Source organism: Mustela lutreola, chromosome 1, assembly GCF_030435805.1.
Source record: "Mustela lutreola isolate mMusLut2 chromosome 1, mMusLut2.pri, whole genome shotgun sequence".
Taxonomy (NCBI): domain Eukaryota; kingdom Metazoa; phylum Chordata; class Mammalia; order Carnivora; family Mustelidae; genus Mustela; species Mustela lutreola.
The window spans coordinates 112472984-112489856 of record NC_081290.1 but is presented as its reverse complement, the minus strand read 5'-3'; the positions used below and the strand labels follow the sequence as shown (position 1 = coordinate 112489856).

At 37.0% G+C, this 16873-nt stretch overlaps 1 protein-coding gene across 2 annotated transcripts in view; it reads right to left on the bottom strand.

The window, feature by feature from the left end:
- Positions 1 to 16873, bottom strand: part of UNC5C (unc-5 netrin receptor C) — a 369403-nt gene that overhangs the window by 137660 nt on the left and 214870 nt on the right. The gene's annotated exons all lie outside the window — the stretch shown is intronic.

Sequence of the window (16873 nt, the reverse complement as noted above, 5' to 3'; positions counted from 1 at the left end):
AAGGGCACAGGTTTCCAACCTTTCTGGGTAAATATCAAGGACAGTGATGGTTTTACCATGAGGTAAGAGTATGCTTAGTTTTGATTAAAAAATGCCAAAATGTCTTCCAAGTGACTATATTATTTTGCATTCTGACCAAAACCAACTGAGAGTTCCTGTTGCTCCAAATCCTTATCAACATCTGTTGTTGTCAGTGTTCTGAATTTTGGCCCTTCTAATAGACAGACAGTGGTATCTCATAGTCATTTCCATTTGCATTTTTCTGATGACATGTTTATTGCAACTTTTGGTGAGATATCTGTTAAGGTTTGTTGTGCTTTTGAACTGTTGCCCCCCAAAACCTATGCCCGCATTTGAATCCCAAGCAAAGTTTAACATTACCTTACTTGGCTAAGAGTCTTTGCAGATGCAATTAAATTAAGAATGTTAAGATCCTGAATTACCCAAGGTGGACCCCAATTCCAGTGATAAGTGCTCTTGTAAGAGACACACTGAGAAAACAGACATGGAATGGAAGGTGATGTGAGGAAGGCAGAGATTAGAGTGATGAAACCACAAGCCCAGGAATGTGGGGCAGCCACCAGAGACAAGGAACAGACCTTCCTTTAGAGTGCCCAAAGAGGGCGCTGCTCTGCTGCATTTCAGACTTCCAGCCTCCTCAAAACTGTGAAAATAAATTTCTGTTGTCTTAAGCACCAAAGTTGGCGATAATTTATTGTGGCAGCCCTAGGAAACTAATATAGTGACTAAGGGCATTTACTGTCTCCATTCAAGGAGTGGACTCAAGAATATGACAGAGCAAAAGGTGAGGAAAGGCTGTCTGCCATGCAGTGTTTTTCTGGTTTCACAAATGCCCCATGGAATGGCTGTGGGGAGGAAGCCTTTTACTCGCTAACGTCATTTCATACAGAGGGCATCGTTGTCTAGGATCATCAAGACTGTAGCTATAAAAAGAGGCATGTCATTCATTCCCTGCCATTCCTGGAATTGCCTTGTACAGAACATTCCCCTGGGTTTTTCCAGCTAAATTTTAATTCACTCAAGCCCCAGAGTCCCCCCCCTTCCCTCAGGAGGCTGCTATCCCTCAGTCTGAGAAGTTTAATAGGCAGAGACAGGCGAAAGGAAATTGCAGAAAGCAGGGGCTCTCTACCGTGTAACTCTATACTACACAACTATCAAGGGGTTTCATGAATTTATTCTCATGATGAAGGAGAACTCAAGCAAATGGTAAAGCATACTTTTTATTCTCTCTCTTTTCCCTCATCTCTTTTGCCCCTTTCAGACAGGGATCTCTTTAAGTGCATCAGGTCCTAGCTGTGTCTCTACTTACAGAACCGAGAGAAGTATCTGGGGCATGGTTTTTGAATCGAATGTCAGTCTCTGTCCCCCGCTCTCTGCTGTACTTCCCAGCAGTGTCTCCTCTTGTCCCACTTCAACCTGATTGTATGTTAGCATTGCTAGAGCTTAAAGTGAGTGAACAGATAGACAAAGAATAAGCTAGGCCCTGTCCCGATTAAATCATTCTCTCTGGGGTGGGGCCAGGACATAGGTGTTTTCAAAAATCCCCCCGGGGAGATTGGCAAATGCAGTTTGGGTTGACAGCTAGCCTCCTCATCCTTTCTTGTTGCTCCTGCCTTCCTGGTCTTGGAGATTTCTCCCCAGACTTGTAAAATCAGGTTAAACCCTTGATGCAATTAGGAATGAGTCCAAGACTTCCCAAACCTGAGTTGTTTCTCATTACTAGATATTATACTTCCTACGTGCTGTGCTTGCTTTTTTGCCAGACCATGATATTTTGTTAATTGTAGCTTTCATGTTATCCATGCTGATTTTGTATCTCCAAATAGTGCTTTTCAGAAGAACTGGAAAGAGTGGGTTTTTCAACAGGTATCCCCAAGATGGCTCTGAGAAGGCTCTGCTGAGAGATGACTCTGGATTGATGATATTTGGGAGAGAAGACCAAAGGGTTCACGGTGAGGAAAGCACTCTCCCCACCTGTCTTAGCATCAGCTCCTTCACTGATTGTAGCATTTTTTAAACAAAAACATTTCTGTGGTGTCTTTGAATGTGTAAAAAAAAAAAAAAATGCTGGGGTGCAGAGAGAAAAAAATAGAATTGGAATTTTGAACCAATCATTGTGAGAATACTGGCTAGTGAGATTTAGGGATACAGAGACTTGACTAGAACAGATCACAACATGTGACAACCCAGAATAAAAAAGGGTCACTATGTCATACAATTACCAGCCTGGCTTACTTATATTTAGCATGATAGGTAACAATACCAATAAAGTGTATCTTAATTTTGACAGAAAGTCATACTTTTTATAAGCTAATACTCTCTTTTAAGTTGAAATGGTTTCTTAAACTTCCTTAAACAGGACACTTAATTCATTTCATGCAACAGTCCAGAACTCTGTGAAGTATGTTCCTTCTTATGAAGACAAAGGATAAGAGACTCTCCTTAAACTCTTCACATGTTATAGCCAAAGGTTAAATTAAAAAATACACTTCGGCTTTTAACACTGGTGCTATTCTCACTTTGAAGTGGGCATATTAAAACTCCAGGCCACAGCATATGCACGGTTGCTGGGCACACGGCAAGATTGCTATAGCAACACAATCACTGGCTTCACTCCTGAAATGCCCTGTTTGGGTAGCAAGCCATCGAGATGAAGAATGGTCCTTGGGCTCCTGCTTCTTATCACAGCCTCTGTGTGGGCTTGGCGATGGGTAGCATTTGATTTTGCTCTTTCTAAATTGGGGAAAATACACACATACACAAACACACTCAAACACATATGCATAAGTATATACTTGTATATTTACATACATATATAAATAGATATTCTTGACTAAATTGTATGAATCAATGCTTTCATCTTAACTGTGGGAAGACAAAGGCGTAATGCATTATAAGTAACCTTGCCCTAAGTGTTAATTGATGGGAAGGAATTCCTTTGTGTTCATTACATTAAAAACTCTGGTTGTATATAATTTTAGAAAATTTCTGTTTTCCTCTAATGAAGTGAAAGCTCACTAAAACTGTACTGATAGGTATAATGTTTCATTGGCTCTACTTTGCAAGCATGTTCTGGGTTATATCTGTTCAAAAATACATGCTATTAAAATCTTCTATACAGTATGTAATTCAAACAGGACTAATGTTCCCCATGGGGCAGAATTAAATTAAAACTACATAGTTCCACAAATATGGCACAGCCAGCGTCTATCATATATGTGCTGGGTCTACAATATTGATATATGTAAGTATTGGAAATGCCAAAAATGAACAAACAACAACATGAAAAACTTCACAAAAGCAACAGATTAGAAACAAAAGGAACCCAAATGGGTAGCCTAAAAATTTTCCAGTACTTACTCCTGTTTATAAGGAAGGGAAAGCATGGAAATAAAACCCAAGTTTCTACACAGTGAGAGAGCCTGGATCAGTCAGCCAGCCGAGACTCATCTTCATTGAGTGAAGTGAGAGCAACAACTAAAATCTACATTCTGGAACTCTGACCCAAGCACGTATTTGTCACTGCAGCTGAGACGACGTCGGCCATGTTAACTCAGGTGTTTAAAGACTTAAAGTCAATGTGAAATAAGGACGAATCTACTGTGAGCACTAACAAATAAGGAATAAGAAAAAGTATCTACTTCAGGATGATTGATATCCTTTATCTCTCGCCATGGTATCAGACTGATTTAGTGGAAAAGCCTTCATATCCTACATGGATCCTTGCCAATTTTCTATTTTTACTTTGGGGCCAGCCTTATACTGGAAAAAAAAAAAGTTGTTAGTTTCTGGTATTGAAATAAGTACCTTTGAAGGAAATCAAATAAATAATTAGTTTATATCCCAGAATCATTTATCTTCATTGGCAGGCAAATAGATTACAGATATAAGGCTCTATTCTTGCAGAAGCAGTACTCCCACTGACTTAATTAAAAAATTATGGAATGAAGTTCAAATAGAGTTTCCAAATTGTATGCATCATTTCCTAAACTTTAAACAAAGACCATGGAATTTATATAATTCCTTTTGAAAATGTTCACTCTGTTAATGAGAACACAGTTTAAAATAATTATTTTACTTAGAGAAAAATGACCGATATGTGTGTACTTAATATGTAAAATAGCTCTTCTTATGGAAGACTATACTATCTTATCTATTCCTCAAATCATCTGTTCATGAACCATCTCAAATAAAAACATCACCCACATGTTTCACTAAATTTCAGTTACTCCAATTTAATAGAATGAGTAGCTATAACCCCACAAAACAGACTTTTATTATCTCCTGTGCTTAGAGCCTTATGTTGCAAAATTCATAACAGAAAGAAGTTTATAAAACAGAGGCCACACGATATCATTACAATGTAGTTGAAGAGACAAATATAAATATACATACATACATCTATAGTTACATATATGTATTTTGTAACATGTATTATCACATATGTATTTTATATACATATATTACCTATATGTCTATATCAAATATATATTCATATATTTATTATATATAATTATAATATATAAATATATATTATATATTATTATATATTTATATCTTATATATCTTATATATATGAATATAACTCCATAAACAACACATTATAAGAAATAGTCATTTTTTACCTCGAAAGTGATTGAATATTGATACTCTTTAGTGGTTTAACTCATCACACATACACAATTCACACTTATGAGTATCATACAAACGCAAGTACAAATAAGGGAAATGTAGACATGTTACTTTATCACTTGAGTTTTATAGAAGGTTTCATCCCCAACATTGCATTTGAGATACTTTAAGCATGAATAGGATTTTGATAGAAGTAGGATAGGCAAAGTACAGGGTAACAGATCATTAATTCATACATACCTACTTACTGAGCTCCTGCTAAGTACCAACACCAAGTCAAGGATGGAACCAAAATAGTGAAAAGGACAGACATAATCCTTGATTTCATGGAGCTTACTCTTGAGTTTATAATATCTAGATGGAAGGGAAGAGGTAATTTGAGAAAGGAAACATAACTGTCCCTCTCCAGGATCTAACATTAGTAAAGACAGGAAGTAAGCAGACTTTTTCTCTTAAGTTCCCTATGACTTAGGTAGGACCAGTAAGTCCAGATAACAGAAAGTTGATTATACTCAACTTAATGAAGAGCATGCCAGTAATGAATTGAGTTTAAATGCCTGCCACAGTCTCACAACTTAAATTTCTATGATTCCAGACAGCAAAATGTAAAGAAAAGAGTGTTCACGTTCATTTAATACAACCTGAACAAATCTCATCTAGTTTCCCTTTGAAATGAATGAGCTGGAGCGCCTGGGTGGCTCAATGGTTTAAAGCCTCTGTCTTCTGCTCAGGTCACGATCTCAGGGTCCTGGGATCAAGCCCTGCATCAGGCTCTCTGCTCAGCAGGGAGCCTGCTTCCCCCTCTCTCTCTGCCTCTCTGCCTACTTGTGATCTCTCTCTGTCAAATAAATAAATAAAATCTTAAAAAAAGAAAAAGAAAATGTATGAGCAGCATCTCCTAAATCATGTCCTGGTAATGACATTAATGTCTCATGATATTTTAATAGAAGTTCTGTGAAAAGGAGTTCAGTTGCCAAATATGATGAGGTTAAAAGTTTTCCAATGCAGAGCTTTTCTGGGACTTTTACAGGAAAATATACTTTATACTTTTCTCCAAGAGGAGAATATAGTTATTACAGTGTTTCCTAAAATATTTAACCACAAAGCTTTCGCTTCTTTTTCTGTTTTTGTTTTCCCAAATAGCACTTATAAGACAAATAGCACTTTTTTCTCCCAAATGGCACGTACAAGATAAGCACTTACAAGTTCACGGAACACAGTTTAAGAGGAAAAAACAAATTTTCCCAGTGTTGAGGACATGTGGTGGAAGAGAAACGACTAGAAGGAGGCTTTCTAGTAACTACCTGAAGAATGGTTTTTTGGGGAAAAAGGCTGAAACCAAGAAGGTGTTGGAGGCTAAATCATCTAAGAGGCATGTATTAAAGGCCTATATATACTAGGGGGCTTATAGCAAGAATTAAGAACAGAAGGATGTTTTGTAGGAGAATTCTGAGAAGAACTGTCAGTAGCTGATAATCACTTTGTTGGAGTAAGGGATTAAGCTGACGTTTCTGGTTTTGGTGACAGAATGGAGAGAAGAAGTATCTGAAATAGGAATAGAAGAGGAGAAAAGAAAAATTCAGTCATGCCACTCTTGCAACAAACAGAAACCTGAGTGAGCACAGCATGTCTGCAAAAGCTCTTCCTGGAGTAAAGGCAAATGCACTTAAATTTGTGCCTGGTTCTGGCTTCTCTTCATCGTTTTTTTGTTTGTTTGTTGTCTGTTTGTTTTTTTTTTTTGTTAAGGCTCACCCTTTTGCTATTTGGCAAAATATTAAAGACCTTTAAGAATAAAAAGAATCAAATCCTAAGCACTGGTTCAAGCTATTCCATAATGAGAAAGGGCTCAGGTATAGAAAAATCTGACACAGAAAGGCAGGTGGAAGAATGAAAGATAAATATTTAGTTGACATGCTGATATAGATTTTCTCAAGGAAAAGGGAAAATGTATTCATAGATTTTTTTTTTTTTTTAGACAAACTGTTATGTGTTCAGTAGCTATGGCAGAATTTAGGTAGACCTTACTGGGTACAGGGCCAAGACAAAGAATTTAGAGAGCCCTGGGTTCATATCCTTGCTCAGCCACCTCCTAGCTATGTGATTTGGGGCACGTTAGTTTCTCTACCTTGCTGAGCCTCGGCCATCTTGTTTACAAAAGGAGAGTCCCAGAAATTATCTCATAAGACTGTCATGATAACTAAATGGCAGAATACACATAAGGCATTCAATATAAAGCTTGGAACTTTTTATTGTTGTTGAGTTGGTCCTACAGATAATATTTTGCTAATGTGAGAATAATTAAAGAGGAGAAGGGAAAACCTCGGGGATTATTAAAATTTCAAACCAACTGAGGTTTTCTAACCTCCCTGCTTTTTTGTAGAGGAGAAATATTTGCTTTTCGATGGTAAATCTTAGGTACCATGGAAACAAGGGTTGAAAAGACTTCAAGTAAATAGAAAGCAAGCAGCCAAGCCTGTTTTTCTTAAAAATTTAACCATACAATTTTGAGCAGATCAAGATTTCTATGGAATTCTGAAAGAACATAGATACTTATTACTATATTACCAAATCAAGAGCTTCTGACTATTTAAGTTTTCAAAGCCATCTAATATATACTGCTTTCCCCTTTTCTGTTTCTTATATTACATATTTGCAAGAAATGCCAATGTGGTTTAAATGGTGGAAGGCAAACATTAATAGTAATAAAATCTTTAATCAGTACACATTTTTATCATCAATGGTATAGCTTTCCTCAGTGAATAGAAATCATTGTTTACTTCATATTTCAGAACTGGAGAGTCTATTTAACACCTATATAATTTAAAAGGAAGAATTTTGTGAGTTGGAGGAGAAATTTTTTTTTTCTGATATGGTTTTATAGTTTTTAAATGAGACGTTACCTTTGATGAGGATTTTAGAAAATGTATTTAATTTTTTTAATGTATCCTATTTCTACTGAACATGCTTCCAAATATTATTATTCTAAGGCAGAGTTATCTATAAAAACAAACTCATTTACAATGACTTCTCTCTGTCCTGCATCATCCAAAAACCATATGATTTTTTAAATGCTAAGACATTCCTCTAATTTGTAACATACTTTAAGACTTAATGTGTTCTAATGTTTCTTGCTGTTAATAACCACTAACCCCCCAATAAGACTACAGTCAGACTGTATTAAGTGAGGAGTTGAGAACCAAATTTGCAGGTGAATCCAACTTCAGGGAAAAAAAAAAAAAATCCCCAAAACCAAGTATTTCCGTTTCAATACCATTTATAATCCTTCTCACCTCATGGGAAAGCAAAGAGCTCTAATATAAGAAGCCCCACAAATTTTTCCCCAATATTTGTTCAGATTGGGTATTTATGATAATAGGCAAAGAGATGCAATTGAAATGGTTTGGATTTTTTCTTCAGGTTTCATTATTTATTATGAAAATAACACATTCACAGGGTTGGGGGAAAAATTATAAAAGAAATCTCTCACCCCAGAATTTGAGCTGTCAACTGCTTATATATTTCTCCAAAACATTCCAATGCATAGAAAAATGTATCTGCATCCTTTACATAATGAGGACATATTACATGTAGTGTTCTGTACTCTGGTTTTCACTTCAAATTTTATGTTGGAGATTTTTCAACAACCTCACATATAGAGAAACCTCATTATTTTAAAAAGCATCAGTATACTCCACGTAGGGATGAACAGTCTTCAATATGCCTCTCTAATAAGGGTGCAATCAACAACCTTGCATTTCAGTATGTGTGCTCATTTGGAATTTTACTTTTAGATCCTAAATTTGTAATTACTGAGTGAAAGCATATATACTTTTAAGTATTGGTAGGTATTTTCAAATTGGCCTTCAGAAAGATTGTACCAATTTGCAATCTCACCAACAAGGATGAGATATTATTCCCCATCTCATTTCTTTACCAACACTCTATACTAACTGTTTTGATCTTGATGATATCTTAAATGTTTATTTACCAGTTTGCATTTCTTTTTCTGTATCTTCATGTTCAACTACTGCTCAATTTTCCATTGGGTTGCTGAACTTTTCCTTAAATATACCTTAAGAACTAGTAATATATTAGTTAAATTAGTCCTTAGATTAATGTATGTCCACAGATATATTTGTGTGTGTGTGTGTATTTGTCCCCTGGCTTTGTGGTTTTCTTGCTTTGGATATTCGAATTTATGAATGCTTTCTTCAAGGGGAGGAGAAAGATGGCAGAGAAGAAGAAGACCTAAATATCATCAGGTCCCAGGAATTCAGCTAGATAGTTATCAAACCATTCTGAACAGCTACAAACTCAACAGGAGAGAGAAGAGAAGAAGAGCAGCAATTCTAGGAACAGAAAATCAACCACTTTCCAGAAGGTAGGACGTGCAGAGAAGTGAATCCGAGGCAATATTTTGGAAGATAGATTGTGGGAGAAGGGACGAGCTCCCAACAAGCAGTGGAGCTGCGGAACACAATCAGAACTTTTAGAAATCTGTTCCACTGAGGGACATCACTCCACAGGCTAAGTGGGGGTTGGGGCCCTCGTGAGGACAGTGTGGTCTCAGGATCCATGGAGTTACAAAAAGACCAGGGGTGCCTGAGTGCAGCAGAGCTCCTACGTTTCAGGGCAGGGAAGCCAGCTGCAGAGACAGAGCCGAGGTGGGAGTTTTCAGCTTGGGGTTACTTTAAACCATGATCTGTGGCACAGTTGGACCATTGCCCTTCAGGCAGGTACCCAACAAGCAACAGATCCATGGAGAATCATCTTCTTTCTCTGGGAGGAGTGGCACAGGAGGGCACTGCAGGAATCTGCTGGGTTTGGAGACTCCAGATGGAGCCGTGTGCCAGAGATAGAAATGTTGGGTCACAGGCTGGGTGAGCATGGAGTGCACCTACACACCAGGGAGACAGGAGGGATTGACTGCTTTTCTCTGAGGCTGCACCGAGGAGTGGGGCCTTGAACTCTCGGCTCCTCCGGGGCTGGAGACTGGGAGGCTGCCATCTTCATTCCCATCCTCCAAAGCTGTGCGGAAAGTGTTTAGGGAATGAAAGCTACCAAGAGTGAACCCGAGCAAATTAATTAGTCTGGCCCCTGGCAAGGTCAGTGAAATTTCACGTTGGGCAAAGACATTTGCGAATCACCACAACAGGCCCTTCCACCAGAAGAGCAGCAAGAACATTCAGCCAAGACCAAGTTTACAAATCAATGAGAACTATGGAACTCCAGAGCTAGGGGAAAGCAACACAAAGAATTAATGTTTGTTTTTTTTTTTCCCCATGATCCTTTAGTTTTCCAAAGTTAAATTTTTTTAAATTTTATTTTTTTCTTATTCTCTTTTTTAAATTTTTCATCTTTCCTATTTTAGTATTTTTAACTATTTTATCTTATCAGTACCTTTTTAAAAATCTTTTTATGTTTTCCTTGTTATAGTCATATTTTATCCCTTCATTGTATTTAAGCTTATTTTTTCTATACATATAGTTTTTTTTTTTTTTTTTTAAATTTGGGGATACAATTTCTTCTAATAGATCAAAATATACCCTAAATCTAGTGCATGGCTCTATTCTAGTCTCTAGGCTAATCAAATTCTTTCCTCCTTCTTTTCTTTTCTTTTTTCAATGAACTTCCTATCTTATCAATTCCTTTTTTTAGAATCTCTCTCTCTCTTTTTTTTTTTGACAGAGAGAGATCACAAGCAGGCAGAGAGGCAGGCAGAGAGAGAGGAGGAAGCAGGCTCCCCGCTGATCAGAGAGCCCCATGTGGGGCTCGATCCCAGGACTCTGAGATCATGACCTGAGCCGAAGGCAGCGGCTTAACCCAGTGAGCCACCCAGGTGCCCCTAGAATCTCTTTTTTAATTTTCTTCTTTATAGTCATATTCCATTTCTTCATCATGTTTACCCATATATATACCCATGTATACATATATGTATACACACCCATATATATGGGTATATATATATATATATATATATATATATACACACACACACACATATGGGTATATATATATATATGTATACACACATATATACATATATTTCTTTCTTTCTTTAAAATTTTGGGAGGTAGTTTCTTCTAACAGACCAAAATACACCCAAAATCAAGTGTGTGGCTTGATGGCTAGGGACCTAATCTCTATGGATATTAGTAGTATGTCAGAACTAGAGTTCAGAATGATGATTATCAAGGTGCTAGCTGGACTCAAAAAAAGCATGGGAGATATTAGAGAATCCCTTTCTGGAGACATAAAATTCCTTCCTGGAGAAATGAAAGAACTAAAATCTAAACAAGTTGGAATCAAAAAAGCAATTAATGAGGTACAATTAAAAAAATGAGGACTCTTACTGCTAGGATAAATGAGGTAGAAGAGAGAATTAGGAGACTGAAGCAGTCATCAAAAATCTCCCAACAGGGACGCCTGGGTGGCTCAGTTGGTTAAGCAGCTGCCTTCGGCTCAGGTCATGATCCCAGCATCCTGGGATCGAGTCACACATCGGGCTCCTTGCTCGGCAGGGAGTCTGCTTCTCCCTCTGCCTCTGCCTGCCATTCTGTCTGCCTGTGTTCTCTCTCTCTCCCTCTCTCTGACAAACAAATAAAAAAATCTTTAAAAAAAACCTCCCAACAAACAAGAGCCCAGGGCCAGATGGCTCCCAAAGGAATTCTACCAAACATTTAAAGGAGAATTAATACCTATTCTCCTGAAACTGTTCCAAAAAATAGAAATGGAAGGAAAACTTCCAAACTCACTTTATGAGGCCAGCATTATCTTGATCCTAAAACCAGACAAAGACCCTATCAAAAATGAGAATTACAGACCAATATCCTTGATGAACATGGATGAAAAAATTCTCACCAAGATACTAGCCAATAGAATCCAACAGTACATTAAAAGGATTATTCACCATGATCAAGTGGGATTTATTCCTGGGCTGCAAGTTTGGTTCAAAATCTGTAAATCAATCAATTTGATGCAGTACATTAATAAAAGAAAGAACAAAAAAGCATTTGGCAAAGTACAGCTTCCTTTCTTGATCAAAACTCTTCAAAGTGTAGGGATAGAGTGTACATACTTCAATATCATCAAAGCCATCTATGAAAAACCCATTGCAAATATCATTCTCAATGGAGAAAAACTGAGAGCTTTTCTCCTAAGGTTAGGAACACGGCAGCAAAGTCCGCTATCATCACTGTTATTCAACATAGTACTAGAAGTCATAGTCTCAGCAATCTGACAACAAAAAGAAATAAAAGGCATCCAAACTGGCAAATAAATCAAACTCTCACTCTTTGTAGATGATATGATACTTTATATGGAAAACCTGAAAGACTCCACTCCAAAACTGCTAGCACTCATATAGGAATTCAGTAAAGTATCAGGATATAAAATCAATGCACAGAAATCAGTTCCATTTCTATACACCAACAGCAAGACAGAAGAAAGAGAAATTAAGGAGTTGATCCCATTTACAAATGCACCCAAAACACAAGATACCTAGGAATAAACCTAACCAAAGAGGGAAAGAATCTGTATCCAGAAAACTATAAAGTACTCATGGAAGAAAGTGAGGAAGGCACAAAGAAATGGAAAAACTTTCTATGCTCATGGATTGGAAGAACAAGTATTGTGAAAATGTCTATGCTACCTAAAGCAATCTATACATTTAATGCAATTCCTATCAAATATCATCCTTTTTTTTTTTTCAAAGAAATGGGCAAATAATCCTAAAATTTATACGGAACCAAAAAAAGACCCTGAATAGCCAGAGGAATGTTGAAAAAGAAAACCAAAGTTGGTAGCATCACCAATCCAGACTTCAAGCTCTATTACAAAGCTGTAATTATCCAGATAGTATGGTATTGGCACAAAAACAGACATATAGACCAATGCAACAGAATAGAGAGCCCAGAAATAGACCCTCAGCTCTATGGTCAAGTAATCTTTGACAAAGCAGGAAAGAAAGTCCAATGGAAAAAACAATGGTCTCTTCAACAAATGGTCTTGGGAAAATTGGACAGCCACATGCAGAAGAATGAAACTGGACCACTTCTTATACCACACACAAAAATGGACTCAAAATAGATGAAGGAACTCAATGTGAGACAGGAATCCATCAAAATCCTTGAGGAAAACAGAGGCAGCACCCTCTTCGACCTCAGCTGCAGCAACTTCTTCCTAGAAACATCACCAAAGGCAAGGGAAGCAAGGGCAAAAATGAACTATTGGGACTTCATCAAGATCAAAAGCTTTCACACAGTAAAGCAAACAGGTAACAAAACCAGAAGACAACTGACAGAATGGGAGAAGGTATTTGCAAACGACATATCAGATAAAGGGCTAGTGTCCAAAATCCGTAAAGGAATTATCAAACTCAACACCCAAAGAACAAATAATACAATCAAGAAATGGGCAGAGGACATGAACAGACATTTCTGCAAAGAAGACATCCAGATGGCCAAGACACACATGAAAAAGTGCTCCACATCATTTGGCATCAGGGAAATACAAATCAAAACCACAATGAGATACCAGCTCACACCAGTCAGAATGACTAAAATTAACAAGTCAGGAAATGGCAGATGTTGGCAAGGATGCGGAGAAAGGGGAACCCTCCTACACTGTTGATGGGAATGCAAGCTGGTGCAGTCACTCTGGAAAACAGCATGGAGGTTCCTCAAAAAGTTGAAAATAGAGATACCCTATGTCCCAGCAATCACACTACTTACTGGGTATTTACTCTAAAGATACAAATGTAGTGATCTGAAGGGGCACATGCACGTGAATGTGTATAGCAGCAATGTTCCCAATAGCCAAACTATGGAAAGAATCTAGATGTCCTTCAACAGATGAATGGATAAAGAAGGTATGGTACGGGCTGCCTGGGTGGCTCAGTGGGTTAAGGCCTCTGCCTTTGGCTCAGGTCATGATCCCAGGGTCCTGGGATCAAGCCCCAGGTCGGGCTCTCTGCTACACAGGGAGCTTGCTTCCTCCTCTCTCTCTGCCTGCTTCTCTGCCTACTTGTGATCTCTGTCAAATAAATAAATAAAATATTAAAAAAAAAAGTTTCAATACTTAAAAAAAAAAAAAGAAGAATGTGTGGTATATTTATACATAGTAGAATACTATGCAGCCATCCAAAAAGAAAATCTTGCCATTTGCAATGACTTGTTGATGGAACTAGAGGGTATTATGCTACGTGAAATAATTCAATCAGAAAAAGACAATTATCATATGATCTCTCTGATACGAGGAATTTGAGAGGCAGGGTGGGGTTGTGGGGGGAGTGGGTAGGGAGGGAAAAAGTGAAACATGATGGGATCAGGAGGGAGACAAACTATAAGAAACTCTTAATCTCATGAAACAGAGTGTTGCTGAGGGGTGGGGGGACAGGGAGAGGGTGGCTGGGTTATGGACATTGGGAAGGGTGTGTGCTATGGTGAGTGCTGTGAAAAGCGTAAGCCTGATAATGACCTGTACCCTTGGGGCAAATAATACATTATATGTTAATAAAGAATAAATTTTTTTTTAAATAATGCCTTCTTATAAGACTTCTTTAGTTTGTCTTCATTAAAGGGGCTTTGCCCATGACTAAAAACAACCAACCAACCAACTACCCAACACATTGCCAAGATTTTCTCCTAGTGGTGTTAGTGATGATCACAGGAGTGATGGTGGTGATAATGATGATGACGTTAAGCCCTGACATCAAGAATTTATTTTATTCTAACAAATGAGATAAAATCCAAGATTTATTTCTTTAGTCATTAGATTATTTCATGCATTCAATTTCCAACTGCCTACTTTGTGGACTGAAAACCAATCTTAACACATTGTAAATGCCTTAACTGAGTGTTTTCTGGTCCTTTTTAAAATCCATTAATCTGTATGTCTTATTCTCTGCTCAGATAAAACTTCACTTTTTTAGTCTTGCAATGTATTTGCAAGGAGCTGAGGCTCCCTCATTATACTATTATGTCAGAATTCTTCCAGCTATTTTCACAAATTTCTTTTCATACAATGTTGGTGGACTTTTTAATTCATTTATAAACAGTAAACACCTAAAATATATTATATTTCGACATCTGAGGGTTTTCATATTGTACAAAGACTGCAATTCTGAAACCATCCAGAAGAGATATTTTTTTAAGTTGCCAGAATTGTATATATATATATATATTTTTTTTTTTCTATCCAAGAATACGGTAAGTTTTTCCATTTGTTTAAATAGCATTTTTCATAATTTGAGTAGCATTTAAAGATTTTACTTCTAAAGTTCTGCAATTTTTGGTTAACTTTATACATACATATTTTGTTGTACATAGTTATTGCAAATGATATCTTTTATTCCGTTATAATTTGAATGGCCATCTATAAAAGAAAAGTTGATGGGTTATCTGAATCTTTTTTCTTCAGCCACTCTTCTGTATTCTCTTGATGTTTTTTCAGTTTTTTTTATTTAAAAATGCTTTTTTCCAGATATATAAAATCACACTATTTGTCAAAATGATCAATTTTCCACTTTTTAAAACAATTTTTATATTTTTCAGTTATTTGTCTTGCCTAATTGCACAGGCTAGTACGTTAAGAACATACCAGATAGTACTGATATCTGAGGGCATTTTTGTTTTTTTTCTAACTTGAAAGGTTAACACATTTGTCTGGATGTTGACTTTCTTGTAAACTTTTAGATGAAATGAAAGGCAGCCCAAAGGTACACTGCTTTCCCCTCCATCCATGAACCTGAGGAGCGTTGGGCAGGCATTGGTGGCTGCCAATTCTTCCCCTAATTCTCATCTGTTCCATCCTGAAGTTGAGGAGAAACATGCCACATAGTTCCATTTATAACTGCTTTATGAGGCATTTTAAATAACTGGTATATGTAATACTAATTGATTTTATGTGGAAATAATAAAAATATAAAGTGTTTTAAGAAGGGAAATGTCTTACTGACGTATCTATGTTCACAGATATGTACGTATATATTACCAACATGGCATGAAGCTGGCAGAGGAGCTCAGTATCAGAGTAGTTTTGGTTTTATTCCTAATCTTCCTGTATAAACATTTTCATTAATTCAGTAAAGAGAAGCCTAAATATATTTGTGACTTTCATCTTAGCTTTTGTGATGTCTTTCTTTTGCCTCTTACCATTAAAACTGTGTGTCTGAAATCTTTACAAGTAAATGAGCTGAAACAAAACTAATTCACTCGGGATTTTGTAGACATCTGGTGGAGTTATTTTCTGAGTAATTAGAACAAGAGGTGGGACGATTCCCTGAAGTAAAGCTACCGTACAGTTGGATACCCGTTCATTTCCACAGCCATCAGATTGCAGACAGTGAGCATATAGATTCACAGATTGACAAACAATTATATAGAGCTGCCACCTGATTTTCTAAGACCATTTGTGTTTTATCAGTATATGCTTCACACACTTTTCTAAAAGATGCCTTTTCTCTGTCCTCTCACAGTTTGTTCCATTTCATTATGTCCCATCACCTCAATGTGCCCTTCACATGGTTAGAGGCAGCGAACATAGATCTCCCTCAAGAGCTGCTCTCTGCTCAACCTTGGTTAATCCAACATTTGGATTCAAATATGAATGAATTACAATCTGGCTTTTGACAGCATATACCTATCTTGGTAGGTAGAGATAAAGAACATAAAGATATTGAAATGCTTCCTATTTAGCTTGGAAATGTTCAGTGAAATCTTACTATTTAAGATATGTCTTAATATTATAAATCATAGATCTGGAATGGATTTAAAAATTCCATTGTTATTTGTTCCAATTGTTATTCTCACCATCAGAGAGAAAAGCACTTAAACCACTGTAGAAAGATACACATCTTTTCAGTTTATAATAACTGTAAGAGATTATACAACTATCTTCAGTCACCCATCATGGAATAAAAAGATGCTATCAAGAAAGTTTCCTTTTTAGCCAGCCTAAATCCCACAGGTTATTAAAATCTATTTTATCCTTTCTCTGCCATTAGTATTTTACTGTCAGGGATAATAGTTGCAGAGTAGGAAAGTCAGGCATTTTCACCATGCCAGGAACAGAGATAATCTGATCAAGGCCCACCCAGATGGTGGCTACACTCACCCCTTTGCCTCTTCCTGGACCCCACACTATCACTGTTCTCGGTCACTCTCAATTTAACATTACATAAGAGATAGATAATTAGGATTTATTTTCAGATGTAAGCCAA